Source organism: Aquarana catesbeiana, linkage group LG03, assembly GCF_042186555.1.
Source record: "Aquarana catesbeiana isolate 2022-GZ linkage group LG03, ASM4218655v1, whole genome shotgun sequence".
Taxonomy (NCBI): Eukaryota; Metazoa; Chordata; class Amphibia; order Anura; family Ranidae; genus Aquarana; species Aquarana catesbeiana.
The window spans coordinates 365,797,943-365,825,847 of NC_133326.1; the positions used below are offsets into that span (position 1 = coordinate 365,797,943).

At 44.9% G+C, this 27,905-nt stretch overlaps 1 protein-coding gene across 1 annotated transcript in view; it reads left to right on the forward strand.

Annotated features, from left to right (window-relative positions):
* Nucleotides 1–27,905, forward strand: part of GRXCR2 (glutaredoxin and cysteine rich domain containing 2) — a 93,691-nt gene that overhangs the window by 10,907 nt on the left and 54,879 nt on the right. The gene's annotated exons all lie outside the window — the stretch shown is intronic.

Genomic DNA, 27,905 nt, shown 5'->3' on the forward strand with positions numbered 1-27,905 from the left:
ATCGAGTGCTAAATGGCTGCTGTGATTGGCCATTTAGCACGATCTGTGATTGGCTGTGTCCAAGGGACACGGCCAACACAGATTTTCCCCGATGCGTGCTTGCGGTGGCGTGCGGGGAACAAGTAAACAGGAGGATGTCCAGGGACGCCCTCCCGGCAATTAAGCGCCGCGCTGTAGCTGTCTTTCGGCTATGGCGTGGGCGCTGAGTGGTTAAAGACAAAAACTGCTTCCCTTACTTTCTAGCTTCTCACTGGTGGAGACTCTCATAAATTTACAAGGGTTAGGACTGCAGGTAATACAGGGTGCCATGAAGGGGCCCTGCAGCTTACACATGTGTTTGCAAATGTGTGCTAACTAAACCCCTGTTTTTAACGCATACTGTTGGACAGGTTAGTTCAGTTGGTAAGCTGACTGGTTGGTGAGTTGAGCTGGAAATTTTCTCTGGTTTTGTCTTGCATGTGTTGCCCTTCCATGTGCTCCTTGCTTTGAAGGCCAGTTATAGATGTTAGCAGGGGCCATTCGTTTGTTTCAAATAAAAATGTCAGGACAGTACAATTCCCCTTAAAAATGACCACTTTAAGGAAAACAAAAACAAACCAGTGCTAATATTAAGCCAAGTAAACAAAATTAAGGTGTATTTAGTCACCCACTAAATCCAAGTTAAAGTTTTAATTAATAGTAAAAGCAGGATATAATTGCATTGCACTTAAAGGGGTTGCAAACCTTTATGGTCTTTCAACTCAATGCATTCTATGCATTGAGGTAAAAAACCACTTGCAGTGCAGCAGCCCCCCAGTGCCTATGTTTTACTTACCTGAACCCTCTTTTTCTTGCACTGGGGACGAGCACACCAGTTCTAGCCGATGTCTCGTGTCCTGATTGGCTAGATTGATAGCAGCGCAGCCATTGGCTCCCGCTGCTGTCAATCAAATCCAATGAGGCTGGCGCTGGAGGGCGGGGCCGAGTCATACATTTGGCGGCTATGGACGCTGAATGATGGACTCGGGCGAGCTTCCCCAAGGTGACCCTCTCACGGAAGTGCTTCCCCTAGGGGGTTATCTGATGCGGGGAGGAGCCGCGAGAGCCGCCGGGGGACCCCATAAGAGCAGGTTAGGGGCCACTCTGTGCAAAACGAGCTGCACAGTGGAGGTAAGTGTGATATGTTTGTTATTTTAAATTAAAAAAAAATGAACCCTTACAATCACTTTAAACTGCATTGTGTGCAATGGCAGATGTCATGCATAAACACAAAATCATTTAAATCTCCCCAAAACAATTTCAAAACCATTGGTGGCTATTGGCATTTTTTTTTTTTTTTTTAAACAACCTTATCATTAGTGGTCAGCACCATTTTCAACCCCCCTCCAAAAACATGACCATAACATTGGTGGTTAGTGACATTTTAACCACCCCCTCCCAATTTAAACAAGCAGATAGCAGAATTCAACGGGTTTTCAAGAAACTTCAAGCAGTGCTAAAGCCTGCTAGTAACTTGTTCAACCATTTCTTGATATCCCACACCTTGCTCCTTGTACTCTACGGTGGTTCCTCAGCTGCAATTGCCAGCTAATCTCAGCTGTCAAAATGACAGTCAGGACTGGCTCCACATGAAAATGACACTTGCAGATATTGTCATTTATTTGTAGATCAAATGGATGACATCTGTTAGCAACCCTGCAAATAAAAAAAAAAACATAAATGAAACGTGTCCTTAGCAATGACTCATCAGTGTTCTTGCACTTTAACTTCCAAATCTCAAGGAGATATATTAAAATATTACCATAACACTTTCACTAACTAAATACGTCTCTGTGTTTAGCTAAACCGTTGCCCCCTGTTTCTCCATTTATTATAAATCATCACTTAGCACTACAATGTAGCATTTTAAGAAACTGATCACTGTTCTCCAAGTTTGTGTGATAAAGTGAATAGTTCATAATAAATCCAATGCTAATCTGATTTCTAGATTGTAAATCAAGCTGTGCTAGTCATTGAAATGCAAAGGTCAAAAAATACCTTTTTTTTTTTTACTATTTATCTGTGTGATAATTATGACATCTTTGGCTTTAAGAGTGTGGTTGAATAGAGATGACTTACATAGTAGAGAATAGGTTTTCTAAGGAGGTGATTGTGCTTTTAAGAGAAAAGTAAATTGCAGTGCTGCAACCCCTATTTCACACTTAAAAGAATGAGAGCATAGGCAGTACATACTGTACAAAAATTGTATAAAGTAAAAGTCCGGCACCAAGTCATCCTGGAATAAAATCTTGTACTTTATTAAAGATCCATCAAGACATACAAATAATTAATTCCTATGGTGAAAATTTACACTTTCAGCTGCATGGGCCTTAATCATAAGAATAATGATTATGGTTAAAGCCCATATGGCTGAAACGCATCAATTTTCACTGCAGAAACTGATTCTTTTTTATGTCTTGATGGATCTTTAATAAAGTACAAGATTTTATTCCAGGATGACTTGGTGCAGAACTTTTACTTTCTACAGGTTGTGCTTGTAGGATCTGCATGGTTTTATCTTCCCCATTGCACCTGTGTGTTGTATATGCTCTCATTGTGCTGCTAGTTCATTCTCCAGCCTGTCCATGATGTTGAGTTGGTAGAACCTCAGGTGATGTTCGTTCATTCCGTTGGCTGAATCCATTTTCTCCAGGCCACTGTGATGCTTTTAATGAGGTTTATTCATTTTATTGACTGATTCTTCCCCCACGTGTGCCTCCAAATTGTGAGGTTTGTTATTGTACTGTTCTTACATTCTGAGCCTGCCCGTGTTGTTGTGTGTGGGCAGGGAAAGGGAATGGTTTCTATTAAACAGGTACCCCATTAATGTGTACATGGTGGGTGCAACATCCTAGCAACTAAAAGGAATGAGGAGGGCTTGCACTCTAGTCTACAGTGCGGGTTATGTGGAGACCATAGGAAACATTTTGAGTTCAGTTCCACTTTGAAAGATACATTAAGCAATATTGTGCATTTTTCAGAAATGAGTACTTTGTCAGATTATCTTCTGGATATCATATCCCTTTCATGCCTAATGCCGCGTACACACAATTGTAATTTTCGTCGGAAAAACCTTGGATGGTTTTTCCGACGGAATTCCGCTCAAGCTTGGCTTGCATACACACGGTCACACAAAAGTTCTCTGAACTTTCAACCGTCAAGAACGCTGTGACGTACAACACATATGACGGCACTAGAAAAGGGAAGTTCCATACGAAGCGATGATTCTGAGCATGCGTGTTTTTTTGCGCGTCGGAATTGCATACAGACGAACAGAATTTCCGTTAGGAACTTTTTCCGATGGAAAAATAAAGAACCTGCTCTCAATCTTTTGCTGGCGGAAATTCCGCCAGCAAAAGTCCGATGGAGCATACACACGGTCATAATTTCCGACCAAAAGCTCACATCGGACTTTTGCTCGTGGAATTTCCCATCGTGTGTACGGGGCATAAGCCTATTTCTGACATTTGTTGCTTACAAGTTAAAATCCGTATTTTTTGCTAGAAAATTACTTAGAACCCACAAACATTTTATATATATTTTTTAGCAGAGAATCCAGAGCATAAAATGGCGATCGTTACAATATTTTATGTCACACTGTATTTGCGCAGATGTCTTCCAAATGCAATTTTTTGGAGAAAAAAAAGACACTTTCACGAATTAAAAAAAAAAAGAAACAGTAAACTTAGCCCAATTTTTTTGTATAATGTGAAAGATGATGTTACGCCAAGTAAATAGATACCTAACATGTCATGCTTTGAAATTGAGCACACTCGTGGAATGGCGACGGACTACGGTACCTAAAAATCTCCATAGGCGACACTTTAAAAAAAATTAACGGTTACCAGGTTAGAGTTACAAAGAAGGTCTAGTGCTTAAATTATTGCTCTCACTCTGATGATCGCAGCAATACCTCACATGTGTGATTTGAACACCGTTTACATATGTGCGTGCGACTTACATGTGCGTTTTCTTTGATGCGCGAGCTCGTGGTGACGGGGGTGTTTTAAAAATGTTTTTTCTTATTTAAACATCCCTTGTAACAGTAATAGGTGGTGACAGGTACTCTTTATGGAGGGATTGGGGGTCTAAAAGACCCCCAATCCCTCCTTTGCACTTCAAAGTATTCAGATCGCCAAAAACGGCGATTCTGAATACTGTGATTTTTTTTTTAAACCACTGCCATTAGCAACCGAGTAAACCGGAAGTGACTTCATGACTTCTCTTCCGTGTTTACACATAGGAGACTGGAACAAAGCCGCTTCCAACTTACTTCCAGTCTCACTCTAGCCGGTGGAAGTGCCAGGTCTTGGTTCGGGTCTCCCGGTGGGATGGGAGGCCCAGGAAGAGCGGCAGAAGGCAGGGGCAGGAGGGGGGTGTCCCCTCCCTCTCCTCCGGGATAACAGCCGAGTGGCTTTTAGCCACATTGGTTGTTATCCCTGAAGAGCCGACTGCCCGCTCTAAAAGACAGTACCGGGATGATGCCTGCAGCTGCAGGCATCTCCCTGGTATAACCCCTTAAATCCGAGGCCGCATATCGATGCAAAGGGGATATGTTTAATATGATGATTGCTACAGAGCAGCATATATTTTAAAATATTTAATACGGTTGTTGAAGGCATCTCCTTACTCAGCCATTGCATTTTCAGTCAGTTAAGTTGGAGTAACTTGCATAAGCGCAGATCACCTATAGCATTCTCATTATTTACTCAAGCATTACTCAAGCATTCTCATTATTAAATTTTGTGATTATGAAAACAATTCACCATGCACCATACAGCAGGATAAATCCTTAATATGGCTTCAGTGGGATTAAGATCAAACTTGCAAGACAAGCACGTTCATTCAGTAAAACGCTATTGAGTTTGAAATTTGCACCAAGTAATAAATATATCCTTGGGAGGCAGAATTAAAGTTATGATTTCTAAGTTAAGTTACACACAAATATAGTGGTTTCCAGGGTAAAATGACTTGCTCTTTACTAGAATGAAATGTACAAACCTGGCAGACAAGTAAGATACAATAAACATTACCTTCAAAATGATCTTGTCAGTTGCATAGGAAAATCCAAGGGACCTCTCCTACCAGCAGCAAGATAGAAAGAATATATATGTTGTGACAATAGGGAATTGTTAGCTCAGTGGTGGAAGCAATTTTAGTGAGCCCACAACAGTATAAACTGTTGTTTAGGGCTTGTTGGCCCACTGTTATTAACAAATTCAAAGTTCAACAAAGACAATTGCCCACACAGGGATTTTCACCATCAAAAGCAGGTAACAGAAAACAATGCCCAGCCACCTGGCGCTCTCTTCAGTAGGGCCGCTGCTTAGGCCCCAAACCTTGGCCTGTGACTTCTGGTCCCCAGATCACCTAACACAGTACCTCCATGTTTCCAGTTGCAGCCCTCTCCCAGCTCTCCTGGCTGTCTTACCTTCCTGGCTCTCCCAGCCAATTCAGTTGTAGCACCCTGCTAAAACAAAGAAGAGGGAAGGCGCAAACCGCTAGTCAACTCAGAGTTTCTACCTAATGTCATCCTGCTATGTACTTGCTATATACTTGTGCACCTTTGTGAGTATGCATTTTATTGATTGCTTTTCATATCAATAAATTCTGTTTTTCCTCGGGTTAATGCACTAGGGGCTTGCGCCTTTCCTTTCTTTGTTTTTGTAGTTCCACATGGGATATCCCTATCCATGGAGGGCTGCATCTACCGGGCATTGAACTGTGCATGTGATGATATATTGGCTGGCTTTCCCTCTGGCGAAGACCACTGAGCGCTGAGAGTATTTGGCTGTCTTCTCTTTTCTTGCAGCATCCTGCTGCCTGGGCCCACTCCCTGGCTTCTTGTTAGGTGTTCGTCTGACACCCCAGATTCTTTCACACCTCTGACACTTCCAGATTTCCTCAGTCCCCTGGACTCACCAAGTCATCTTGGCTCTCTGTCTCCCAGACTTGCTTGGCCATCTCAACACAATCCTATGGACAAGGAATCTCTCCTCCAGCATGTAGTGTTGTCTCTTGAGTGGAGCACACCTGTCTCATAACGGGAGCCCTGAATTACGCCCAAGTCCTTCATTATGTACACGTGCACTCACAGCCTGATGTTCTCCTGCAAGACCTGGACACTGGGCAGGAGATTGTCTCCCTCCCAAAACTCTTCGAAACCTCCAAACTCCAGAGCTCAAAACCTGGAGAAAGTTGAAAAAAAACCTGTAACAAGCCCCTGCTTGCTCGGGTCCATTCTTCTGACACTCCTTTGCTGCTATTGGATCAGTTTGCAGATCCCAACGCCTGATAGTTCGGTCCTCCGATGCTCCGTTATGCCATTCGAATCTAGTTGTTATAGCTCAGAACAAACACCAGGCAGGCTGTATGTATGTTTAAACAGGAATCTCACATTTATTGGATAAACACAACACACTTTTATACATAGCAGTTTGAACACCCCGCCCAAACAAACCACTTTCCTATTGGTCAATTGTAAAGTACACTCTAGTCTTCACTTAAGTCCTCTTGGCCATGCAAATGAGGACTTGAAACAGGGTCAACTGGGATTGGTCCGATAGTTTAAATAGGAGGGCTGATATGTGTAATGACACAAAGAAGTCCCAGGAGATAATTAAAGTACATAAACAAATGGTCAAACACAGAACAATGCCTTCCTCCCAGACCACGGAGCCTTCTGGAGGGGGTTAGCTTTAAGACAGGATGGAGGACCCACCACTGTGTAATAGAATCAAGGAGAAATACTTCAGTATTCCAAGGATCATGACACCACCCTTCTCTGTTCAGAATCTGGAGCCCCGCACTCTGCATATGTGCAAAACCGGTATCATATCTACTTCCCTTTTCACAGTGGCAGGGCCTCACACTGTCACAATATATATTATTTTGTGCAATATGTCCTGTATTTTTTTCCCAATATACTCTGGCACAAATTTGAGGAGAGAAAGAGAGAAAGGGTATACTTATACCCATATACTGTACGTATATGTATAGGTAACTATGAGGATGTAAAATTCCCAGCAACAATAAAGTCAGACAAATGTACAGACATTGAGTCGATAGGGTTTTATAATAAACATATCACAGAATGTTCAGCATGGTTTGATTGGCAACGGCGAGGCTGCAGATAAGCACTGATCAGGCTGCATAGATGGGCAATGGCGAGGCTGCAGATGGCCACTGGTAAGGCTGCATTACTGGGCAATGGCGAGGCTGCAGATTAGCACTGATCAGGCTGCATTGATGGACAATGACAAGGCTGCAGATGGGCACTGATCAGGCTGCAATGATGGGCAATGGCAAGGCTGAAGATGGGCACTGATCAGGCTGCAATGGTGAGGCTGCAGATGGGCATTGATCAGGCTGCATTGATGGGCAATGGCGAGGCTGCAGATGGGCACTGGTGAGGCTGCATTGATGGGCAATGGTGAGGCTGCAGATGGGCACTGATCAGGCAGCATTGATGGGCAATGACAAGGCTGCAGATGGGTAATGATCAGGCTGCATTGATGGGCAATGGCAGGGCTGCAGATGGGCACTGATCATGCTGCAATGATTGGAAATGGTGAGGCTGCAGGTGGGCACTGATCAGGCTGCAATGGGGAGGCTGCAGATGAGCACTGATCAGGCTGCATTAATGGGCAATGGTGAGGCTGCAGATGGGCACTGATCAGGCTACAATGGTGAGGCTGCAGATGGGCACTGATCAGGCTGCATTGATGGGCAATGGTGAGGCTGCATTGATGGGCAATGGCGAGGCTGCAAATGGTCACTGATCAGGCTGCAATGAAGGGCAATGACGAGGCTGCAGATGGGCACTGATCAGGCTACATTGATGTGCAACCGTGAAACTGCATTGATGGGCACTAGTGAGGCTGCAGATGGGCACTGATAAGGCTGCTTTGATGGGCACTGATAAGGCTGCATTGATGGGCACTGACCCTTATTTTTCTTCAAAATTCTTTATTTAAAATTTAAGTTTTGTCCTGAAACTTCCCTCTTAAAATTAAGGTGCGTGTTATACGCCTGTACATGTTATATGCCAATAAATACGTTAATTATTTCATATGCACGTAATTAGATAGCTGAAGCGAATATTCACACAATTTGAATAAAGATTCTCAATTATTTTAGTAAATTAGCCTACTTGTATATCTGTTTACTATTTGGCTTCTTTTCTCTGCCTAGCCTCCCTGGCGGTATGATTATTTCAGATTTTTGCGTCTCAAAGCGGTACAATTCTTTTGCATAGAAATTTGGCGTTTTATATTGTAGGTCTGTAATTCTTACCAATAACACACTTAAGTTTGTTCACCAAGAGTCTAGTAGATATCCCGGGTATGATGAAGTTTGAAATACAAAATCATAAATTATAATATAATAAATAATTTTAAAAAATAATAATATAATAATAATAAAATAAATTTCCCCACGATTCACTATCGCTCAATTCTGCAAGTGTTCTCATTTACTATCGCTGTTTTCTAGCTGGTCTAAAGCCACTTTTGACATAAAGGGACACTTTTTGGTTGCTATGGACAATCTCAAGTTTCCAGGCAGAAAGAACAGTATATATAATATAAAACTGCATGCAGGGCATGGGCCAAAGCACTGGGGACAAAAGGAAAGTGAAATGATTTCATACAGTACTGTAATCTGTAAGATTACAGTACTGTATGTGTTATGATTTTTACTTTTTTTTTTAATTTGCCGCCAGGCTCCGCCCCCGTGCGTCGCGACGCTTGCAGGGAATGGAGCCTGGCACAGAGAGGCTTCGGGCAGAGAACGGAGCCCGCAGACAGCATGGGGGGACATCGCAGGATCCTGGGGACAAGGTAAGTAACCTGCACCAGGATCCTGAGATGTAATCCAGAGTGTGGCTGGGGTTACCTCTAATGGTGCTGAAATTTAACCCCCGAGCCACACTCGGGAATACCGTCAGGGAGGCTACCAAAGCATGTGTGGTGCTACTCCCAGAGGAGAATGAACAGGTCTCCCTTGCTAAAGCACACAGGCTGCCAGACCCACACACATTTTCAAGCACACCAACAAATATAGACTCAGTCCAAGGGATGTCATTTTGTGGATTTATTGCAGGAAACTTAAACAGATGGGGTACAGATGCAGGATACTCCAAAACGTTAGAAAAAATTAGCTGGGGTGCAAACTTTAGCCAAAATCCTCATGTGACAACCTTTGCTGGGGATAAGAAGGAATGGCCAGCTAATCTGGAGGCAAGCAGTCCCAGTCCTTACAGCAACCTCTGACACTTACATTCCTAAGCACATGCACACTTGGGATCCATAATCAAAGTTTTAATTACAAAGTCCAAGGACAGCTGTCTGCCACCCAGCCTGAAATACTCCCCAGTGAGGAAGAAAGGGTCTATCTCTAGACCAGCCTCCGCATATGATACCCTAAAGCAAATGTCTCTCAATTAGATCTCCTTTAGGACCTCAGTTGAGCACATGCTGAGGCACAAACAGCAACTCCAGTACACAGACTGCATCCCAAGGGCAGGAGCCCAGGACAAGAACACTTTGAGCAAGTCTCCCAAACATTTATCTTCTCCCTCTGTCAACTTCTGGGTGCTCCTCCCAGAATTGTCTGAGAGCAGATAAATATTCATAACTTCAGTAGCTGACCCTCCTACTCTACTCTCTGGAAGCTTCTTCTACAGACAGACAGGAATAATCAATTACTAAGCTTAGGGAAACCTGACCAGACCAAAAATAAAAATCTCACCACTCCAATGAGCAGAGCCAAAAATGAAATTTAGCCTAACTAGGGCAGGGCGCTAAATATGGAATCAAGGAAAAAAACACAGGAGCTAATCTGCTTTAGTTACAGAAAGCTCTCCTAGGTTAACAGGGTTACAGGTTTCCCCTTATTCCCTTTTTCTTGCTCAAAAGATTCCAAACTAATGTTTATACAACCAAAGAAAAACGACCAAATCATCAAAATCTAAAAATTCTTGAGAGAGTGCTAAGGGTTATCATTTGACAGAAATCTGTTTTACTCACTAATTGGAACATGTTTAGTGGGCTGAAATCCTTCTAACCTTATCACTGATACACTGTAATAGATTTGTTAAGTAAAAAAAAAAGTAAAGGGCCACACACACGGCCAAATATCGGGCGGCGTCTGCCAGTGTGTATGGCAGCCGGTCCGACAGAAGCCAGCCGAACGTTCGGCTTCTGTTTTAGAGGCATGATCGAAAAAGGTCTGCCGATCAGCATCCGATCAATTCTCTCAGCCAATGGCTAAGAGCGCTGACCAGTGTGTTCTGGTGAGGGAGGGGGCAGTCCTCATGTCAGAACACAATAGCTCAGTGGGGAGATCACTGTACTAACATTGGATTGTTAGTACAAGATCTCTGCCTGAGCTCTTTGGTTTTTTCATTCAGCCTACTGAGTTGAACTAAAAAATAACTGATAGTGTGTACCAGGCTTTTGACCAGAGAAAGAAATTGCAATCTATTGAGAAAATGTACAGTGAAGCATGTGGGAATTGGAATTGTTATGCCCCGTACACACGGTCGGACATTGATCGGACATTCTGACAACAAAATTCATGGATTTTTTCCGACGGATGTTGGCTCAAACTTGTTTTGCATACACACGGTCGCACAAAGTTGTCGGAATTTCCGATCGCCAAGAACGCGGTGACGTACACCACGTATGACGAGACTAGAAAAGGCCAGTTCAGAACCAAGCGCGGCACCCTTTGGGTTCCTTTTGCTAATCTCGTGTTAGTAAAAGTTTGGTGAGAGACGATTCGCGCTTTTTCAGACTCGTGGTTTTCAGATTGTTTTCTGCTGTTTAGTTTGTGCTTGTGGGTTTGTATCTGGTCTTCAGTGCATGCAGTGAGTTACGTGTGACTCTTGTCATTGTGTTCTTGTTCGTTTGTTACTGTTTTTCAGGTCGCTCTTCACAGGCCTTGCTGTTCTTCAGTGCATTCTTTAACATCGTTCTGAGCAGCCGACCGTTTTCTAGCCATGTTGCGTATACGTACTCCTCGTAGAGTTCGTGCTGTGCGGGGGCTTGGTGTTGGGGTCCTTACCTTGACACAAGCCCAGTCCATGAACAGGGTGGGGAGGAGTTCATGGACCAAGAATTGGTTGCTCCAGCTTGACCAGTTCTGTCATATGCCTTTGCTCCGTGAGATCCGTGAGAATAATCCTGATGATTTCAGGAACTTTCTCAGGATGACGGACCCCGTATTTCACCGTTTGTTGGCTTTGTTGACCCCTTATATTAGCAGGCAGGATACCTGCATGAGGCAAGCCATCACTCCGGAGTAGAGGCTAGTCACCACCCTGCGGTACTTGGCGACGGGGAGAAGCCTGCAGGACCTCAAGTTCTCGACAGGCATCTCCCCCCAGGCTCTGGGGATCATTATCCCGGAGACCTGTTCTGCCATCATCCAGGTCCTGCAGAAGGAGTATATCAAGGTAAGATTTTTATCCTTTAATATCACATTTTATTGTATTTAATGTTTGATAATATATTGTATTTCTTTCCTCATTCCCTAATTACCATGATTGTAATATGCTGTGAATGTCCCCTTTGTCCTCATGCATGCTGAATTTTTATGTAATTATTTTTTTTGTCCTTCATACATATTTGCCTTCACTTACCTCCCCAGCATGGTCTCCTGGCCCTATATTCACCTCATGTAGTCACTTAACAATGTATTTTATCAGCTCCATAGTAGTGCTTTACCCCAAACACCCCCTAAAATGTTTTTAAATGTGATTTGTGCTTTAAATTCAGGCCAGAGGCTTTTTTTGGGGAGTCCCCAAATCATTTGGAACCCTCCCTCCCCCAATTGCTAAGTCAGCTGATACAAATTCTCTATCTATCCTATCTTTCTATCTGCTCACTTTGCCAAACCCATACACACTATACCCATCTCTTTAGTGGTCAGATGTATGGATGAATTCCCCAAAGGAAAGAGTGAAGCCTCAATTGCATATTAGTAAAAAACTGTTATGGGTACCATCATCCCAATATTGTAGAATGAAAGGGGTGGAGGCATGGAGGCAGTTGCTGCTACTGCCTGTTCATGCATGCACCCCCAGAGTTGGGAATTGGGACTATCTCGGTACTTGATAATAACTTCCAGTTGAAAAGAACATAAAAATTATATACATTTTAATGATTGCAATACAAAATTACAAAAATAGTGAATACATACAATAATAAAATCAAGAATATATACCACACTGAATACAGTAAATAACGAGTGGGACCCGCAAAATTTCTGTAGAGGGGGTATACAGGACTCTTATCTCGACCGGTTTCGCGGTCAAAACCGCTTCTTCAGGAGGAACAGGTCTACAAGGTAATTGAAAGTCTTTAATTCATAAACGGATTAAAAGTATGCAGCAAACATAAATAATCACAAAAATGATCACAGAACAACATAATACAGGGGTAATAGAATTGAGGACTGGCTCACCCACTCAGGCAGGTTCAATGAGATAGCAGGACCCAACACAAATCCCCCCACGGTGGACACGGGGGATTATGAACAGACTCTAGTTTAATGGAAGGTAAAAATTATGTAATCATATAATGAAAAACTAAGATATAGGGGGAGTGCACACCCAGGTGGAAAGGAAGATGGAGTGGGGGGTGGTGGCGGCGGTGAGGACAGTAAGGGGGAAGAAGGGGGAAGAGGGGGGAAAGAAGGGGGAAAAAGGAGGGGAGGGAAGGATGGATAGGTAGTGGGGAGGAGTGAAATGGGACGGGTCGGGAAGGGGGGGGGAGAAAACAGTGGGAAAGGAAGGGGAAGGGAGGGGGAAACAAAAAATGGAAGGAAAGATGTAGGGAGGGGAAGGGGAAGGGGAAGGGGGGAAAGGAGGGAGGGAGGGAGAAGGAGGGGGAAGGGGGGGAAGGGGTTGTTGATGTGAGAAAAGGGGGAGAAAAAAGGGGGGGGGAGGGGGGAGGGAAAGGAAGGGAGGGGGGAGGGGGAAGGGGGAAAAAAAGGGGGGGGGGAGGGGAAAATGGCCAATGAAGGGGGGACGGGAGGGGAAGGGACAGGACATGAGGAATAGAAGGGGAAGGTAAGAGATGATGGATAGGGAGTGGTAGGACACAGAAAGGGAAGAGAGAACCGAAGGAACGCCCAGGGGATGAAAGTGGTGTGAATATATTAATAGGGAGGACTAAAGAGATAACAAACTGACACTCACCGGGTGGTCAGTGAGCCAGAAATAAGCACATGAGCTAAATATGATGAATTGTGCTCGGAGGCCAGCAGCATCAATGAGTAGCATAGGAGTAGTCTTGAATTCAATTGTTGAACCTTAGGGTTTTGGGGTTACAATGATGCTAGGCAAAATAAAGCATGGCAGCCTCATCTAAAAGATAAAATGAAAGAGTATGACCAGCATGGAAAGGATCACGGTTCCAAGGGTCAGAGGTCAAGAAGGATGATAGAAAGAGCAAGCAAGAAATACATTGAAGGGTAGGGGGAGGAGACAGGAAGAACCTGCAAGGCTGGCAGGGGTGTAAGATATAGGAAAGGGGGAAGAGAGACACATATGAGTGGAGAGGGAATTCACATCCCTGTGAGGATCGTAGGGACATGTGAGACATAGGGGAGTTGCAGAGAATAGTGGAGGGCGCATTCCTGCACTGATTGCAGGGGCACGCCGACGCTGAGAAAGGAACGGGGTGAGGGGATAAAGGAAGGCTTCCCACATGAAAGGCAGGGGCACACTGACCTTGAGAACGATGATCCATCCATACAGCTCGGCGAATAGGGTCCATACAAGCTCGAACAGCGGTCCCATCAGGGCCGCTATAAGGGCTCCCCAACCCGGAAGTCAGCGCACGCCAGCGTGGGCGGCGTCTGATGTAACCGGGTCTGTTTGCCCGCACTGTGCAGGTGCACGGGACCCGCGCTGATGTTAGTAGGAATCTCAATCCAAGACATACAGTGCAAGCAGAAACACACAGGACTGCCAGGGCAAACACATGTCCGCCAGGGGGAGAAGAGACAAGGATCCTGCATGGCACCACAACCACTGAGAGGGGGGGAGAGAGCGAGTCCTCTTACAGCAATAGATAATGGAATATTATTAAAAAAGGGGATACAAATAAATTGTGAAGAGGAATTTACTAGAAGGTTATCTCTGGGGATATCACCCCGAGACTGTCACCAATCCCAACACAAATAAACAGGTCAATCACAGAGTGAAGTGTCAATGGGACAATAGGACAATGCAATAATGAAAGAGAAAAAAAGGTAACAATTCCCATCAAAGGTAGGGAGGGATGGGGGGAGGAAGGGGGGGGGGGGAAGGGGTAGGAAAGAATGCGCGACATGGGAAAGGGGGAAAGGGAGGGGAAGGAAAAGGGGGGGAAAGGAGGGGAGGCTGAGGGGGGAACCACGAGGAGGGAAGGGGGGGAGGGGAGGGGGGGAAGGGGGGGAGGGAAGTGAATAAATTAGGAAGAGTCACAAGAAGGATCACAAAATTATCACAAAAAAGGTTTGTAAGATACCATTTCATTGAGGCCAGGGGGGAGGGTGGCATTAAGTCGCTCTATCCATAAGGTTTCCCTCTGGAGGACTGTACGGTCCCAGTCACCTCCCCTGGGATTGGGTTGCACCACCTCGAGGACAGAAAACTGAACAACAGAGTTATCAAATCTGTGATATAAACCAATGTGTCTGCCGATCGTGGTCAATTTACCATTCTAGGAATAATAAAGGTGATCACCAATCCTCTGTCTAAATTCTCTAATGGTTTTTCCAACGTAAAAAGCTTTACAGGTACATAACATCAAATAAATCACCCCTCTCGTACCGCAATCAGCAAAGGTTCGCGGGACAAAAAGTTCTCCGTTAGTTAAAATGAACCTCTTGCCCTCTCGAACCCAAGGACAGCGGGGGCAGTCCCCACATCTGAATGTACCGTTAGGTCCTATTCTAGGGAGTGTTTCGGAGGTATAGTGGCTGGAAGTCAGTTGGTCCCGCAGGGAACGAGCCCTGCGGAACACCAATTTCGGGACAGACCGTACATATTTAGCTAGGATATGATGCTCAGCCAGAAAATGCCAGTTGTTGGATAAGATGTTATGAAGTAAGTTATGGTGTGCTAAATAAGTAGTAATGAACCTAATGGAATCCTTTGAGGGTTTTTTTTTTTGATGGTTAAATAATAAGGAATTCCGAGGACGTGACAAAGCTCTGTTGAATGCTTTTCTAAGGTTGGTAGAGGAATATCCTCGTAAAAGGAGACAATCACGTAACGCCTTGGCCTGCAGTCTGAAGTGGCTCTCAAGCGTACAGTTTCTGCGCAAGTGCAGATATTGTGCGTAGGGTATGCTGCGCACCAGTGGACTAGGGTGAGCACTGGTGGCAAAAGGTAGGGTATTGCCGGCCGTAGGTTTACGGTAAAGGTCCGTACCTAAGGTACCGTCTTGTTATTTAATGATGTTAAGATCTAGAAATGAAATCTGGTCCGTATCAATCTTAAAAGTGAACTTACGGTTTAGGTCATTGATGTCCAACTCATGAAGGAACTGCTAAAGTTTGTCCCTAGGTCCAGTCCATACCAATAGTAGGTCATCAATGAAACGGTACCACAAAAGGATATCATCTAGGAATTCTGTGTATCTATCATCCGAATGGATGTGCCTCTTCCCAACCACCTAAATAGAGGTTGGCGTAGGCTGGGGCGCAGGATGTCCCCATGGCGACTCCTTGTGTTTGCAAAAACAATTGATTGTTAAAGGTGAAATAATATTTTTTTTAGAATAAAATGTAATAATGCAAGCACAAAATGATTAAGGGGCCATGTGGTAGTATCCTGCTCAAAAAGAAAGGAACCAGCCGTCCGTATGCCCTGCTCGTGGGGGATACTAGAGTAAAGTGCCTTAATATCAACAGCCACGAGCAGGGCGTCAGGAGGGATCTGGATTCCTTCAAGGCGTTGCAATAGATCGGTGATGTCTCTAATATAGGACGGGAGGCTGCGAACATGTGGCATCAGAAATGCGTCCACGAACTTACTAGCGTTATCGGTTAAAGAACCTATCCCCGAGACTATGGGTCTTCCTGGGGGGGGTTCAGACATTTTTGTGAGTCTTGGGCAGGGAATAAAAGGTAGGGACACGGGAGAATTTGGGGACCAGGAACTCCAACATATCTTTGTCAATGAGGCCTGCAAGGAAGGCCTCAGTGCAAAAGGACTTGGAGTTCCTGTGCAAAGGACGACACATGGGATTGGGTGATGGGTAGGTACCAATTACGGTTATTAAGGATGGCCAGGCACATGGATTAATATTGACTGTGTGTCATTAGGACGATGTTACCGCCCTTAGCAGACTGTTTTATGACGACATCAGAGCGTCTCTGCAAGGATTGGAGTGCTTTAGTTTGGCTGGGGTTGAGGTTGGAGGGAAATTCAGGCCATTGTTGCTTTTTAAGGTCTCTGATAGTGGCTTGAAGGAAGGCCCAGATCTCCGGACAAGTGTTGAGGTCTGGGAACCTACGAGAGCGTAGTCGAAAAGGTATAGATCGTGGTACTTGGTTGGGGATGACAGTCCGGCTGGAGGAATTAGGTGCAGGATTGTAGGGGGCCTGGGCATCCTGATCCTGAGAAGGATCAGTAGGGGGCCGGGCATCCTGGGAAGGGCCCCGGTCCCCCGTGTCCCCCTCATCATATAGGAGCATGAGATCGCGAAGCGCCCGAAACTCCTCCATACTGAAGTGTCTGGTGCGCTCCGTGAGCTCACGCTCCAGGCTATGATTGGTGCGATCGGTGTCGAAAATAAGGTATAGGTCCTTGATGGTCTCAGTGACTCTGAGAGCATCAAGGGGGCAGAAGCCTAAGCCCAGCTGCAATAACGAGGTTTCCTCGTCAGTCAGCACATAGGGAGTAAGGTTTATGACATTGAGGTTGGTGTCACGTGGGGGGTGTTCTGTGAAGGTTGTGAGGATTTCAGGACGTACGTGTCTAGGTTGCTCTGTTGCTTCTTTAGGTCTAAAAAGATTGCATCTTCATTTATTTTAGTATGCTTATTTGCCATGAGAGCTGAACTAAGAACTTTCGGAATGGTGCCATGTAGTGTAGAATGGCCCACCGCCCCTTCCAAAGAGACCGTGGTGTCGGTTGAGGTTTGTGTAGGGGGTCCACGTATAGATTTAGGACCTTTCGGGCCTTTTTTATCCTTTTTGGAATTCGTTGGTGGAGTACCTCCCCCATAACGAAGTCTTTTTCGCGAAGAATTGGTTGCTGGTGTAGCATTGGAACGAACATTGCTCTGAAGAGAAAGGGTTGAAGATAGAGACAAATCAGATTCGGTATCCATAGTTGAATTCCTGGTGGTGATAGCTCGAGGGGGACCCCGTCTACCCTGGTTCCTTCCGGACCAACAGTACGCTAGGCCCTCGGTGAAAGCTGACTTATCTTTACCGAATTTGATTTGTTTCTTGACAATAATGTCTTTATTCATTATTTCTAAGCGCTCTTTTAGCTCTTTCCACTTAGTTTTAAACATAGTATTATCTGCAAGGTGAGAATAGTCGGAATTGAGACGTTCAATATCGCTGTCAAGGGTAGTCATATCGTGGGTGTACTGAGTAATGAGAAGTCTTATTAAGTCAAGACTGCATTTGGTCAAGATATTCTCCCATGTTTTTTTGAAGTCCACCGATGGATCTTTTATGGTGGGAAATATTTGGCTTCTCAAGACGAGAGGGCAAATATTCTCGGTGACATACATTTTAAAATATTCAATGTGCCAATGCAAATGCGATTTACATTTAAGTAAGTTAAACATCTTGGCGAAAAACGTTTTGATGTCATCCTCAGTTTTTTGTGATCATTCAAGCATGCAGTTTTAAGGTTGGTCATAAAGCCTACCCAATCGAGGACATCCATGGCCAGATTCTTCTAGAGCAGGGGTCTCAAACTCGCGGCCCTCCAGCTGCTGCAAAACTACAAGTCCCATCATGCCTCTGCCTGTGGGAGTCTTGCTTTTAACTGTCAGCCTTGCAGTGCCCCATGGGACTTGTAGTTTTGCAACAGCTGGAGGGCCACCAGTTTGAGACCCCTGTTCTAGAGCAAAGAGACCTTAATTGTGTTGAGGTGACAAGGGAATACGTTAGTAAAAAACAATCATAGAGAAAACATGAGATGTAGAGGCACTCAAAAGGAAGCATCAATTGATGTTGCCATGCATCAAGGGATGCAAAAAAAGAGGAAGTGAGTGTGTTATCCACCCTATGTATACTAAAGGAAAGAGTGAAGCCTCAATTGCATATTAGTAAAAAACTGTTATGGGTACCATCATCCCAATATTGTAGAATGAAAGGGGTATAGGGGTGGAGGCGTGGAGGCAGTTGCTGCTGCTGCCTGTTCACGCATTCACCCCCAGAGTTGGGAATTGGGACTATCTCGGTACTTGATAATAACTTCCAGTTGAAAAGAACATAAAAATTATATAAATTTTAATGATTGCAATACAAAATTACAAAAATAGTGAATACATACAATAATAAAATCAAGAATATATACCACACTGAATACAGTAAATAACGAGTGGTACTCGAGCTATCACCACCAGGAATTCCACTATGGATACCGAATCTGATTTGTCTCTATCTTCAACCATTTCTCTTCAGAGCAATGTTCATCCCAATGCTACACCAGCAACCAATTCTTCGCGAAAAAGACTTCGTTATGGGGGAGGTACTCCACCAACGAATTCCAAAAAGGATAAAAAAGGCCCGAAAGGTCCTAAATTTATACGTGCACCCCCTACACAAACCTCAGCCGACACCACGGCCTCTTTGGAAGGGGCGGTGGGCCATTCTACACTACATGGCACCATTCCGAAAGTTCTTAGTTCAGCTATCATGGCAAATAAGTATACTAAAATAAATGAAGATGCAATTTTTTTAGACCTAAAGAAGCAACAGAGCAACCTAGACACGTATATCCTGAAATCCTCACAACCTTCACAGAACACCCCCCACGTGACACCAACCTCAATGATCTCATGCTCCTATATGATGAGGGGGACACGGGAGACCTGGGACCTTCCCAGGATGCCCGGCCCCCTACTGATCCTTCTCAGAGAGTGTCCTCTTCGGGGACCCCCTCTTGCCACAATCCTGCACCTAATCCCTCCAGTCGGACTGTCATCCCCAACCAAGTACCATGATCTAAACCTTTTCGACTACGATCTCGTAGGTTCCCAGACCTCAACACTTGTCCGGAGATCTGGGCCTTCCTTCAAGCTACTATCAGAGACCTTAAAAAACAACAATGGCCTGAATTTCCCTCCAACCTCAACCCCAGCCAAACTAAAGCACTCCAATCCTTGCAGAGACGCTTTGATGTCGCCATAAAACAGTCTGCTAAGGGCGGTAACATCGTCCTAATGACACACAGTCAATATCAATCCATGTGCCTGGCCATCCTTAATAACCGTAATTGGTACCTACCCATCACCCAATCCCATGTGTCGTCCTTTGCACAGGAACTCCAAGTCCTTTGCACTGAGGCCTTCCTTGCAGGCCTCATTGACAAAGATACGTTGGAGTTCCTGGTCCCCAAATTCCCCCGTGTCCCTACCTTTTATTCCCTGCCCAAGACTCACAAAAATGTCTGAACCCCCCCAGGAAGACCCATAGTCTCGGGGATAGGTTCTTTAACCGATAACGCTAGTAAGTTTATTTCTGATGCCACATGTTCGCAGCCTCCCGTCCTATATTAGAGACACCACCGATCTATTGCAACGCCTTGAAGGAATCCAGATCCCTCCTGATGCCCTGCTCGTGGCTGTCGATATTGAGGCACTTTACTCTAGTATCCCCCACGAGCAGGGCATACGGACGGCTGGTTCCTTTCTTTTTGAGCAGGATACTACCACATGGCCCCTTAATCATTTTGTGCTTGCATTATTACATTTTATTCTAACGAAAAATTATTTCACCTTTAACAATCAGTTGTTTTTGCAAACACAAGTGGAAGCCTGTTGAGGGGAAACGTGCGTCGGATGGAGCAAGTGGCTGTGATGCCATCACGTTTTATTCATTTTTTCCCTATGCAGTGAGAAGGCTCAACCCTCTGCTGCCTGTGAAATATGTTTATCCAGTTCCCTTTGCTGTGCACTATTTGCGGTGATGTTGCTGTGCAATTTGATTTGACTTTTGGCTTGCAGTTTCCGAAATGCTGTGTTCTCAGTGCTGTGTGCAATTGCTGTGGAATTACAAGTGACTTTTAATAAATTTTTACATCTACACTATGGAGTTTCCCCCGTTTTGTTTTCATTGAGGGGTCTGGATGTGTGGAGGATTGAGGGAAGATAATTGACCTTCCCTCCCACAGCTGTGGAAGTTTAACACCTGAATCCAAAGAAAGTGTCTGTTGGTTATTCCATTGAAGAAAAACAGGAAAAACTTTCTGGATTACTACCCAGGTGGAGATCACAGATGCCGGCAGGCGAATGCAACAAGCCTTTAAGATCTCTATAATTTGAGATCCTACAGATTCGGTAAGCGAGCATTTCTACTTTACCTATAGCAGGAAGATCATTTATTTGTTTGTTCCAAAGCAGAAGATTCATGATTGATCTACAATACAAGATATCCTCATATGGACTTTATCTTTTATGACACATCACAAGGGTGTTTGTTTCTGCTATTTTTTTTAAAGAGGAACAAGTAATAATTTAATTGGTGTGTTGAAAGATTATGAATGCATAGATCTATACAATTGATTTTTTTCACATAAGCACCAGTTTTAATAGGCACTTAGTAACTTTTTACTTATATTTCACTATTTGAATAGTTATTCGTTTAACCCATTGGTATAAGTAAAAGTAAATGGAGTAAATTAGTTGGTCCTTATTTGTGACATATAAACACTTTGCACAAACAAGATATTTCAGCTAGTTTGAAAAATGTATCTATTTTTTTTAAACATTTCTTCACAAGAATAATGGTGAATCATGGAAATGTAGTTGTATACATTGTATCAAGATACATAGTTATTGGTGGCGCGCTTGTATTTTTTTGTTATTTTGTTTGGGTCCTTTTTGTATTTTTGACTTACACGAGCAGCTGCACCGATTTGTTGTTTTCTTACATATGGTTAGCGCAAAATATACTCTTTTGATACAAAACACAAGGAGTCGCCATGGGGACATCCTGCGCCCCAGCCTACGCCAACCTCTATTTAGGCGGTTGGGAGAGGCACATCCATTCGGATGATAGATACACAGAATTCCTAGATGATATCCTTTTGTGGTACCATTTCATTGATGACCTACTATTGGTAAGGACTGGACCTAGGGACAAACTTTTGCAGTTCCTTCATGAGTTGGACATCAATGACCTAAACCTTAAGTTCACCTTTAAGATTGATACGGACCAAATTTCATTTCTAGATCTTAACATCATGAAACAACAAGATGGTACCTTAGGTACGGACCTTTACCGTAAACCTATGGCCGGCAATACCCTACTTTTTGCCACCAGTGCTCACCCTAGTCCACTGGTGCGCAGCATACCCTACGCACAATATCTGCACTTGCGCAGAAACTGTACGCTTGAGAGCCACTTCAGACTGCAGGCCAAGGCGTTGCGTGAACGTCTACTTTTATGAGGATATTCCTCTACCAACCTTAGAAAAGCATTCAACAGAGCTTTGTCACGTCCTCGGAATTCCTTATTATTTAACCGTCAAAAAACCCCCCCTCAAAGGATTCTGTTAGGTACATTACTACTTACTCAGCACAACATAACGTACTTCGTAACATCTTATCCAACAACTGGCATTTTCTGGCTGAGCATCATATCCTAGCTAAATATGTACGGTCTGTCCCGGAATTGGTGTTCCGCAGGGCTCGTTCCCTGCGGGACCAACTGACTTCCAGCCACTATACTTCCGAAAAACTCCCTAGAATAGGACCTAACGGTACATTCAGATGTTGGGACTGCCCCCGCTGTGCTTGGGTTCGCGAGGGCAAGCAGTTCATTTTACCTAACGGAGAACTTTTTTTCCCGTGAACCTTTGCTGATTGCGGTACGAGAGGGGTGATTTATTTGATGTTATGTACCTGTAAAGCTTTTTACGTTGGAAAAACCATTCGAGAATTCAGACAGAGGATTGGTGATCACCTTTATTATTCCGAGAATGGTAAATTGACTACGATCGGCAGACACATTGGTTTATATCACAGATTTGATAAATCTGTTGTTCAATTTTCTGTCCTCGAGGTGGTGCAACCCAATCCCAGGGGAGGTGACTGGGACCGTACAGTCCTCCAGAGGGAAACCTTATGGATAGAGCGGCTTAATGCCACCCTCCCTCCTGGCCTCAATGAAATGGTATCTTACAAACCTTTTTTGTGATAATTTTGTGATCCTTCTTGTGACTCTTCCTAATTTATTCCCTTTCTCTCCCCCCCTTCCCCTCTCCCCCCTTCCCTCCCCGTGGTTCCCCCCCCCAGCCTCCCCTCCTTTTCCCCCCTTTTCCTTCCCCTCCCTTTCCCCCTTTCCCATGTCCTGCATTCTTTCCTCCCCTGCCCCCCCCTCCCCCGCCTTCCTTCCCCCATCCCTCCCTACCTTTGATGGGAATTAATACTTTTTTTTCTCTTTCATTATTGCATTGTCCTATTGTCCCACTGACACTTCACTCTGCGATTGACCTGTTTATTTGTGTTGGGATTGGTGACAGTCTCGGGGTGATATCCCCAGAGATAACCTTCTAGTAAATTCCTCTTCACAATTTATTTGTATCCCCTTTTTTAATAATATTCCGTTATCTATTGCTGTAAGAGGACTATCTATCTATCTCCCCCCCCCTCTCAGTGGTTGTGGTGCCATGCAGGATCCTTGTCTCGTCTCCCCCCGGCGGACATGTGTTTGCCCTTGTAGTCCTGTGTGTTTCTGCTTGCACTGTATGTCTTGGATCGAGATTCCTTCTGACATCAGCGCGCTTGCGCAGTAGCACGGGTCCCGTGCACCTGCGCAGTGCGGACAAACAGACCCGGTTACGTCAGACGCCGCCCACGCTGTCGTGCGCTAACTTCCGGGTTGGGGAGCCCTTATAGCGGCCCTGATGGGACCGCTGTTCGAGCTTGTACGGACCCTATTCGCCGAGCTGTATGGATGGATCATCGTTCTCAAGGTCAGTGTGCCCCTGCCTCAAGGTCTCACATGCCCCTGCGATCCTCGCAGGGATGTGAATTCCCTCTCCACTCATATGTGTCTCTCTTCCCCCTTTCCTATATCTTACACCCCTGCCAGCCTTGCAGGTTCTTCCTGTCTCCTCCCCCTACCCTTCAATGTATTTCTTGCTTGCTCTTTCTATCATCCTTCTTGACCTCTGACCCTTGGAACCATGATCCTTTCCATGCTGGTCATACTCTTTCATTTTATCTTTTAGATGAGGCTGCCATGCTTTATTTTGCCTAGCATCATTGTAACCCCAAAACCCTAGGGTTCAACAATTGAATTCAGGACTACTCCTATGCTACTCATTGATGCTGCTGGCCTCCGAGCACAATTCATCATATTTAGCTCATGCGCTTATTTCTGGCTCACTGACCACCCGGTGAGTGTCAGTTTGTTATCTCTTCAGTCCTCCCTATTAATATATTCACATCACTTTCATCCCCTGGGCGTTCCTTCGGTACTCTCTTCCCTTTCTGTGTCCTACCACTCCCTATCCATCACCTCTTACCTTCCCCCTTCTACCTTCTATTCCTCACGTCCTGTCCCTTCCCCTCCCGTCCCCCCTTCATTGGCCCTTTTCCCCTCTCCCCCCTTTTTTTCCCCCTTCCCCCTCCCCCCTTCCTTCCTTTCCCTCCCCCCCTTCCCCCCCTTTTTTCTCCCCTTTTCTCACATCAACAACCCCTCCCCCCCTTCCCCCTCCTTCTCCCTCCCTCCCTCTTCCCCCCTCCCCTTCCCTTCCCTACATCTTTCCTTCCCTTTTTTTTTTCCCCCTCCCTTCCCCTTCCTTTTCCACTGTTTTCCTCCCCCCCCTTCCCGACCCGTCCCATTTCACTCCTCCCCACTACCTACCCATCCTTCCCTCCCCTTCCTTTTCCCTCCTTTTCCCCCCACCAACATGCCCCCCTCCTTTTTCCCCCTTCTTTCCCCCCTCTTCCCCCTTCTTCCCCCTTACTGTTCTCACCGCTGCCACCACCCCCCACTCCATCTTCCTTTCCACCTGGGTGTGCACTCCCCCTATATCTTAGTTTTTCATTATATGATTACATAATTTTTACCTTCCATTAAACTAGAGTTTGTTCATAATCCCCCGTGTCCACCGTGGGGGGATTTGTGTTGGGTCCCATTGAACCTGCCTGAGTGGGGGGGCAATTGATGGGAAACACGTCCACATTGTCCCACCACCCAACTTGGGGTCATACTATTTCAACTATAAGGGGTTCAATAGTATTGTGATGTTGGCGGTGGTGTCGGCTACTTATGAGTTCCCGTATATGGACTTAGGAAGAATGGCCGGATGTCCGATGGTGGAGTCATCGCCCAGACGGAGTTCTACAGGCGTCTCCAGAATGGCAGCTTGGACTTGCCACCTCCAGAAGACAATGTGGAAGGACTCCCATTCGTCTTCGTAGCGGATGAAGCGTTTGCGATGGGGACCATCTTATGCGGCCATTCCCGATGAGGACCCCCACCCCGGACCAGAGGGTTTTTAATTACCGGCTGGCCAGAGCCAGAAGAGTGGTGGAGAATATGTTTGGAATCATGGCCAGCCGGTTCCGCCTATTTCTTACACCCATACACATGGCGGAGTACAAACTGAATCACATCATCCTGGCGTGCTGTGTTCTACACAACTTTTTACGGCAACATTCTGCCAACTATGCAGGCTCAGTTGGTCCTGAGGCTGAAATTCAAAATGAACCAACCCTGACGGCACTTGAAAGTGGCCGTCCTGGCTTGCCCCCCCGAGTGCCCGTGATGTCCGTCTAAGATACCTTCAATACTTTGCGGGTAGGGGGGCTATCAATATGCCAGACAATGTCTGAAACCTTTTTAAAAAAAAAAAAATTTAACTACTAAAATCTTTGGTGACATTTACTGCTTGTGTTTCTTTTAGCTGACCCTGACAGAAATGTGGTGAAATGGCATGATTGTGTAACATAACAAAGCATTGTTGGGTGTTATTTACTAAAGGCAAAGACACTTTGCACTACAAGTGCACTTGAAACTGCACTTGTAGTGCAAAGTGTATTTTCCCTTAGGAAATAACCCCCATTGTCACTGAAAACACCAATTAGAGCACAACAAAAGTTTTGGAGCGTTGAAACAATAATCCACACATTCTTGATTATCAATCTTTTTAATACCAGCACAATCACATGTGCATTTAGAAAAGGTTTTTAAAACAAACCAACATGTTTGCTGTATAACAATTTTTGGGGTCACATTAGAAAAAGTAGAAATGTCCATTTAAGATAAAACAGGCATGTTTAAAACCAACAAGAAAGACACAAATCTTGAACTTACAAAGTTCACATTTGGTAGAACTTGAAGGCAATATCGGACATGAGTATTTACAAACTGTGTTTGATATTGTGTTCAGATGGGGTGAAGTCACCCCAGGAAAAGCCAAATTTTGAAGATGCACACAAATTGCCGAATGTCAACATGTGCTACCTGCCATCATGGGGGATCAAGGGACGTGTTTTGTGGGTGCAACCCCTTCCTCACAGCTACTTTATTATTGAGGAAGGGGTTGCACCCCCAAAACGCCTACATTGATCTCCCGTGATGGCAGATAGCACATGTTGACACACTGTGTGCATCTTCAAAATTTGGCTTTTCACAAATATGTCAAAAAATGTTCAAAAGTTTTAGCTCACAAAAAGCACAATAAAACAAAGGGATTTCGAGGGGTTTTAAACTCTCCCTAAAACATCAATTATGTTCTTAATTTTTTTTGAACATCATTGATGCTTTTCTGGATGTTTTCCAAGTCCCTATTATACCCCATGATCTCCCCGATCAGGATCTGTGCACTTTCTGAGGTGAAATGCCCTGGATCCATAACATCACGATCACCTAAAAAGATAGAAACAAAAACACACCATGTATTATAAATCTGCCGGCATCCATCTCTTACCTGAGCCTGTGGTCGCAGACACTCACCTGTTGTGGTGACAATTTCCACCACGTCTCCTTCCTCCTCCTGCTCTGCTTGGCTTGGGTGGGTCTCCACTTCTTCATGAGGTGTGGGGTCTCTGGTCTCCTCAGATGAGGGGTGTCCTCCAAATCTTTTATCCCTTATGTAAAAAAAATAGGGATACTTAGCACACAGATATTTGATGGCAGAAATCGGAATATGAAACATTGCTTGGAAGTGAGGTACAATTGTCTGTTTTGGCAGAGTTCCAAGATGTAGAATTTTTATTGTCCTTTGTCAAGCTTCAATACTTTACCTGTTTAGTACAAGCTTCACAGATGAAGACACCCCTATAGTATACACTGGAGCACCTGTGTGGGGCCCCCTAATAAAAAGTGTGTTCTTGTGTCCCACACTAGTGCTCCAGCGTCCAGATGTGAAAACTGCTGAGTGTACTCTCCTTACACAGAATCTAGTTTGCATTTCATTCTAGTTACAAACCCATCTACACAACCAAATTATTTTCAGACAAGTAGGCCATAAAAAATGTTGGCAAATGCATATGGCCAAAACAATGGCGTTTTCTAGGCCGAACGAACAATGTTTTATACGAACGAATAATGTGCACATGAACATGAAATTTGACATTTTAAACTGGACAACAGTTAAGAAAAGCACATGGAGCAGCACGAACGTAATAAACATAAAGAATAGGAACACAGGACAACTACTTACTTTTTTGCAGCACTCTCCGGATCCTTCTGTACTGCTCATGCTCTCTTAATTTCAGGTCCGACCACCGCTTCCTGAGCTTATCTTTCGAACGTCGTGCCCCGAAATTCCGGTGCAGACTCTTGACCACTTTTGCCATTATCTTGGCCTTTCGGACATTGGGGTTGGGGTAAGGTCCATACTTCCCGTCATAGTCGGCCTTCTTCAGGATGTCGACCATCTCCACCATCTCCACAAAGGACATATTTGAGGCCTTAAATCGTCTTCTCCGGGATCTGGACGTTTCAGGCTCTGGGCTTTCCTCTTCCTACTCCTCCTCGTTGCTGTAATTAGCACGCACCTGCTGTGTCCCCGCCATGTGCTCTTCCCCCAGTGCACCGAAAGAGAAGGGGCGGGGGATAGACTAGAAAGAACGTCAGGGGCGGGCGGAGTTTCACGCATGCGCAGTGTCTATAAAGCATAACACGCGTGCGTAGTACATACAATCTGTGAGCGGAGGAAGGAGTATCGGAGGCACCGATCGTGATAACGAAGGTAAGATCAAAACTTGGGCCTATACTGCTTCTAGATTGAGGCCTATATTGTAACAAGATTAGGAGAGTTTCACCTGGCATTAGGGTTTGTCTTGTGTATTGCAGATAAAATGGATGGCTTCAATGAACACAACTTCCTCCCCCTGTTCATAGACAAGTACAGGGAGCTGCCCTGTCTATGGCAGGTCAAACATTATAATCATAAACAAAAGAGGCAGACAGCGCTGGAGAAACTGCTGGAGTTGGTGAAGCCGGTGGTCCCCACGGCAACCATCCCCTATTTAAAAGCCAAAATTGGTGGCCTGAGAAGCACTTATCTTAGGGAGCGCAAGAAGGTCACGGATTCCCAGAGATCCGGAGCTGCAGTAGATGACATTTATGTCCCCAGGCTGTGGTACTATGAGAGACTGCGATTTCTGTCAGACCAGACTGGAGTCAGGGAATCCCTCTCAACTCTTCCTTCCACTCTTCCTTCCACCCCAGCTGAGGCT